Below are 7,226 nucleotides of genomic sequence, written 5' to 3'. Positions count from 1 at the left end.
GCTAAAACATAGACATTTCTCAGACCGTTGTATTGATTCCAGGTATCGGGGGACTTTTAACGAGTACTTTAGAAAATGTGGTATCGAGGCCGATACCCGATACCAGTATCGGTATCGGTGCATCCCTAAAGAATACTATGTGAATGGGGCCCACGAGTGGTTTGGTTACAAACATTCCTCAAAATATCTTCCTTCGTGTTCATCAAAACAAAGAAATTTATACAGGTTTGTAACAACATGAGAGCGAGTAAATGATGCCAGAATTTTCATTTTTGATTTTGATTCACTTAATATAGATTCAGATATGTATACGTTTGGTACCAATATGTACATTTGAGGAACACTTTATGTATAAAGGTACCGCCCCAGCGACACCATTTCCTTAAAATTCTGACAGTGTAGACATTATTATCTATTTTTCCTTTAAAATATTGCTTGCATTTTACAGTTTGTAATTCCCATTAAAATATTTTTTTTATCGAGTTTTGATAAAAGCTCATATGGTGTGAATCTTTGCAATCACTGTCTATCCTCCCAGTCTTTTTATGACCCTACACTGTAAAAAATACTTTGCTGCCTTATATTTTTTTGTTAAATCAACTCAGATTTACAAGTCATGTCAACTGAGATGAGTTGTCACAACTTATAAAATATAGTTGAGAAAAGTCAACTTAATTTTATAAGTTATAACAACTCATTGCTAGTCAAGATAAATAATAGTAAGTGGAAATGACTTGTAAATCTGAGTTGATTCAACAAAAAAATTTAAGGCAGCAAAGTATTTTTTACAGTGTATAGGATAAATTTTAACGGGCAGAAAGTGTCACATTTTGCCCCAAGTGTCCCCACAAACCGCCCAGCCGTACATACAGTCAATCTACATATTACACTATCACTGCGACACAATTTCTTTTGCCCTGGTTTGTTCCTTAAGCATTCAGTTAAATCGCTCCCCATTCTGCAGTCTTGTTAAAAAAAGGACCCATCTTCCTCTCCAGCAGGCCCTAGAGTGAGATGACAGTACAGGAACAGAAGCAATCAGCATAAGAGACGATAAATTCAGTAAAGGATGAGAGAGGAAATTGGGGTTCGCGCTAACAGATCTGACTGTAATAAGAGTCAGGGAGGAGACCTTAATCAGATGCTATAGAGCCATCAGACACCACCGTGCCGTTTCCTTTTCAAGTGACTCACAATACCAACCCTACAGCTATTCACCTCATGGGCACATTACCACCGGCGACAGTAATCACATTCTTCTGATTGCCGCTTTTTTAATAGTGCTGTGACAGCTCGGGCTTTCTCCTTAAAGCTGTCTTGAAATGAAATGCTATACGCTTAGGGAGAATATTTTGGGTTTTAAAATCAAGCTGGGGTCATTCGAGGTTTCGTCTATGCCGTACCAACGCGGCCTCTTTATTGGGGTGGACCTGCAGAAGTTGCACAGTGGAGATGAATGGGAATCTACAAAAACCCCAAATTTGCAATATGTTGCCGTAAAGGTGAAGAGTGAATTTGTGCCTCTGGTCTAGATTTAAATGGATGACTGCCTGTTCTCCATCGTGTTGCTGTGAAAATGTGATTATCAAAGGAGAATGTTCAGGCTAAGGTGTGGGAGAAAAAGCTATTCACTCTGCATAAACCAGCAAATTCAGAGACCAGCATGCAGTATTTCGTGCTATGCATGTTGGTTTAGTTTTTTCCTTAGCTCAAACCAGCATTGCCAGAAAAAGTGTTGGTCCACTCGTGTTTTTGGTGGTCCACCATCCCAGCAAGCAATTTGGGCTAAAACCAGGCTAAATTTGGGCTGTCAGTGAAAATCTAATCGACGTCAACCATAGCCCAAGAATAGACGATATGTATAAGTTTAAAACAAATGAAAGCAAACACCTTGAACACCTGTTGACTTTGCCTACATGTTGGAATATCATACATCTTCAAGTTATTTTGGCAAAAATGGCATGTAACCAAATTCAAGGCTATTTAGGGTAGAAGTGGATTACTCATAGCCGGTCTATATCGGGTCTATAGTTAGCCGTCATTTCAACGTCTTTTTGCTTGCTGGGATCTAGACCAGTATAGAGCACCATAAACCACAATGAACCCTCTTGGAAAGTTTAAGCTGCACTGTGAATTTGTTTTTAGTTGCTTTAGATTTTAAGTTTAATCATTGGCCGTGCAGATCATTTTAACTTCAACAAGATTGAATTCTGACTAGTGATGAGTTGCTTTTTTTAGTTTGCCCCAAAATGAAATTCTGTCATAATTTACCCAACTTTAAGTTGTTTCAAACTTGTTTAAATATCTTTGTTCTGCTTAATACAAAGGAAGATACTTTGAAGAATGTTTGTAACCAAGCAGATTTGGGGCACCATTCACTTCCACAGGAAAAAATAATACTATTTAGCAGGGTCTACACCAGGGCTAGTCAACTGGCGGCCCATGGGACAAATGCGGCCCTCTAACATCTTTATCCGGCCATCGTTGTCCGATTTAAAATCAGTGTGACAAATGACAGCCGATAATCCGGAAGGAGTGTCGATAGGGGCAATGTGGGGTGCCAACCATCTGCGAGTGCATAATTTTCAATCCAATCTGAGCTTTTGGTGTATTAAAAAATTGTTTTGATTACCCCACATGTGACACCCTGACTGGAATTTATGTATTTCAGTGTGTTAAAAAAATTGTTTAGTAACAAATTATTGATAACTGAAATAGACTACGCCATTGACCTACAAAAACATGCTCTAAAGTCTAAAGTCAATGGCGCAATATTGTTTTCGTAATATGGGACAACAATGGGCGTTTGCTTATCACATACATGGATGCGCAGCAGAACAAAACCCTTTTAATAATATAAAAAATTAAAGGATTAAAATTCCGCTTAGTTTTTTAGTTTACAAAGTTCATCATCTAAATAGGGTTTAGACATAGCATTTTTCCCGTCGTTAAATTAGCAAAAGTGGATTCGGACACGCCCTTTAGACCGTGCGCAGTGCTCTTTACGCTTAGATCGTTAAAATAGGGCCCTTAATCTGTTCATTAATATATTTCAAATAAAACTGGATTATCAAAGTCAAGTCTAAGTTTATTTATCAAAAGCACAACACGGCATGCTGCAGTAATTGCTGGACATGAATTGCTGACTTTAAAAGCTCCAGGGATTGCAGATAGAGACAGAATCACAATTGTTGAGCTAAGAAGTTAATGTTAAAAATATATTTAATGCAGTTACAGAGAAAAACACAACACATACTGTTTAATTGGATATTTGACATGATATTCTCCAGGGAAGTCTTGCGGTATGAAATGCTTACAATCTACAGTACCTGCTAAACTACTTTGCACAGTGTTTTGCTAATTCTCTTGATAATAGCAAAGTTCAGCAGTTTTAATATATTATATTATTTAAGAGCTTTTTTGAATATTTGTACTTTTAATTAAAAACAACTACTTAAAAGGTTCCCCGGTTATAAACACATGTATGGTTTAATAGCTTAACACTGGGATTGGCAATATGGATGTGAAAATAAAAACAGTACAAATGTCATAGTTATAATAAAATTGAAAAAATCTTTGCCATTTTGTTTTTCATCACATCAAATGGTTGTAATAAATTAACACTCTATTAACGCTCTATTAACACTACAGCAAGGTAAACATGATAAACAAGTCTTCAATCAGTAGATTATAAAATGATGTGAAACAGAAGATGAGAGGTAAAAGCACACAGGTGGCAGTATTTGGTCTGTACCTCATAATGTCATACCTCTGCAATTCTTTGATCAGTTTTGAGTATGCTCAAACTCTATTGACAGTAATCCTACTGTATGTGAGCGACAATGCGCCGGTAGAGATAAAGAACAAGTGCGGACCGGTGCAAAAGTGGAAATGTTCAATGTTATCTGAAGTCAGCTCTTAAAGGGGAAACCACCAGATTATGTAGCTATTAAACACATTTTTCTTACGACCCAGTGGCAACTTATCCACGACCCGGTACTGGGCTGTGACCCAGTGGTTGGGGACCTCTGCTATAGAAGATACCATAGTATTTATTTACTATAGTAAACTGTAGTAATATTTTACAACCATTACATGTCATCATTTTCAGCCTTCAAAGTTGGGGTACTTGTTAAGACTACACACTTTTCTTGTACTGTATGTTCCTGAAGCTCAGAACATTGTGTTAGCTGCGCAAAAGATCTTGTGTTCAACTTCCAGGTAACACACATACTGATAAAATGTGAAAAGCTCTCGGCATGTATTATGTGAAAAACTTTCACTTCAAATCTGCTTAATCCCAGCATCAGATCATTCAGAAATACTGCTTTGTTGGTAAAATCTGTGAAACGACCAACGATTTTTCAGTCTTCGAAGTGCAAAGAAGATGAAATGAACCACGGCGTGCATACATCAGATTAAAGAGTTAATACCCATTAAAGGAGGTTTACAGAATATATTAGGATATTGACCGAGTTTTTGAGCATTTTACCTTTTTTTCAGAATGAACGGTAAAGAATGACTAGAGACATTGGCAGCTAAAGACGGTCAAATTTCCGAGGGGCGTGAATTCAAAATATGTGTTCAGAGTGTCATTTGTGTTGCTCGTCATTTCAAAATATGTGTTTGTTACGTCATTAGCCATGTGCATCATGTGTCAAAATACATGCCTGCTTCACACACGTCAAAAGAGTTTATGATAAAAAGACGCCCACATTCACAAAATACTCGCAAGACACTCACACTGCAAAAAAAGATTTTTTACTTGGCATTTTTGTCTTGTTTTTAGTAGAAATATCTAAAAATTCTTAAATCAAGATGTATTTTCTTTATGAGAAAAATTACCTAAGAAAATAATTCTAGTTTTTAGACCAAAAACATAAATTTAAGTGAAATTGTGCTTAAAACAAGCTAAAATATCTGCCAGTGGGGTGAGAAAATTTTTCTTGATTTAAGTGTTTAAGAAAAAAAGTAAACTTATTTTAAGATTTTTTTCTCACCCCATTGGCAGATTTTTTTGCATGTTTTAAGAAAAAAATCACTTAAATTGTACATTTTGCTTATCAAGGGAATAAATCTTAATTTAAATTTTTTTTTTGATATTTGTACTAAAAACAAGACAAAAATATCATTTTTTGCAGTGGATTAAGTGAGTATCTGGCAAACACGAGCGTCTCTTTTATTATAAACCCTTTAGACGCGTGTGCAGCAGGCATTTATTTTGACAAGATGCATGATGCATATAGGTTCACATGATGAACCAAACACATATTTTGACATGACGAGCCACACACATGACGGGCTAAACATATGTTGTGGCGAGCTTCACATTGTGTGCCATAGACAAAGAAGTCACTGGCTCCTACTGTTAGTGACTAAAGGGGACGCACTTGAAGGGTTTTGCTTGTGAGCTTTTCATATAGGCTCCTAAGTCACTTTGGATAAAAGCTTCTGCCAAATGCAGAAATACAAGTGTATATCCACATCAATAACTCCCACTCATATCCAGCTTCAAATTCATCATGAATGGGTTGTATTTACCTCTGTGTTCTTGAAAACATGCAGACACAGCATAACCAGCTTTGAATGTCTGTTTTTAGTACTTATTCAAAGAGCTGCGGGACGCAACAAATCAGTAGATGCATTTACTGCACCATGGCATGAACAAGTACTGGGAAACCCCATTTGTATGTAATGGACATCCAGGACTGATTTTTCTCAATAGGGCAGTGAATTTGAATCAGTCTCAAAGGCTTATTATAACCCTTGGAAATCCTGCTGGGAGAAATAAATGGCAAGGAGCAGCCAAGCTGGCTATGCTAATGGGAAATTGGATTTAAACTGGTCTTAAACTGGCAGTTTAGACAGACCAGCGTTTTGCTAGGATTTCTCATCGTCTGTGATTGTGACAGCAAAGCCGAATCAAAGTCCATCAGGCTGATGATCTGTCTTCTCCGGCACACGGAAAAGTGCCAAGGGAGGCTTTGCTGTTGTTGATGTGCTATATCCCATCACGTCATCAACAGAAGCAGGACATGGGTCTGTTTGGAAATGTTAGCTACGGTATTGATTTCTGCTCATGGCTCCACGGCTACTTTTGTTTCTCTACAGTATCTGTGACGTTCACCTTGAGGAACTTGGGCCGTCTCCCCCGAGCGATGATGAGGAATGCTCTCGCTGAGCGACTCTGAAGCGTCTCAATGAAGAGATTGTATTCAATCAAAACACACAAGAGTTCGGCGGGACACATGAAATCGTTTCGAAACACGATGGGGTAATTCTGCTCCTCCACGCACTGCAGGAAACAGTTTGACACAAAGCATTGTCTCATTGACAGCCTGCGTGACGTGTTAGGGCAAGGTATTGATGAATTGGTGGGCGACACACGTCCCACTGAGTACGAATTTGGAGAATTGGGTCATTTCGGCAGAAAAGAACTTTAAAATGCTGCCTGTTTCTTGACAAGCAAACCCACTGGCGTATTTGCGACAACAGCACTTATGGTGACAAATACTTCATACAACAAAAGAAAAAGAATCAATTAGTTATTATAAGCTCAATGTTTTTGTCATTTGCTGCTGAGCATGCTGTATATATTCACTGGGGGAATAAATAAACGCTTTCTTAACAGATGGTGTACCTTTGAATATAGCTTTGGGCAGGGCTGTCAAAACAAAAAGACCAAATGATAAGAATCAGAATAAACAGCAGTGAGGACCGGACTTCCAGGCAATAAAAAAAGTGTATAGATCAACATTTCCAAAAGATTTTCAAAGTTAAGCAACTAAACTGCACTGTGTGTAGTGATGTCGCTTTATCTTAACCGACTCAGCAATTCACACAAAAGATCCAGCTTTAAACCATGAGCTTTTACAATATTTATGCTGCGAGCAGATACGTTTGAACTGTTGAGTCTGCTTCAAAGGACGTTATATGCGATCATAGCACGTTTTCAAAAAATGAATTATTAAGATGTTTCCCGGCGCTTATGGTAAATTCTCAGAATATGAGCAGCTACATCTAATATCTACATCAAAAACATATCCTTAGATCTAAAATACCTAATTGTGAATGAAAGTATTTTTGGGAAACAAATGCCCTAAGCAATGTCGTGAAAATGTCACGGCTGATTAGGGACGTCAGTGCAACCCCTTTAGCTTTGACTTTTTCACGATACAGCCCTAGACTCAAGTACCTTTTATACAACGGTTATCACACAATAGAAA

The sequence above is a fragment of the Paramisgurnus dabryanus genome, chromosome 18, assembly GCF_030506205.2.
Source record: "Paramisgurnus dabryanus chromosome 18, PD_genome_1.1, whole genome shotgun sequence".
Classification (NCBI taxonomy): domain Eukaryota; kingdom Metazoa; phylum Chordata; class Actinopteri; order Cypriniformes; family Cobitidae; genus Paramisgurnus; species Paramisgurnus dabryanus.
The sequence above is the reverse complement of the archived record's forward strand: the minus strand, read 5'-3'. Positions refer to the sequence as shown.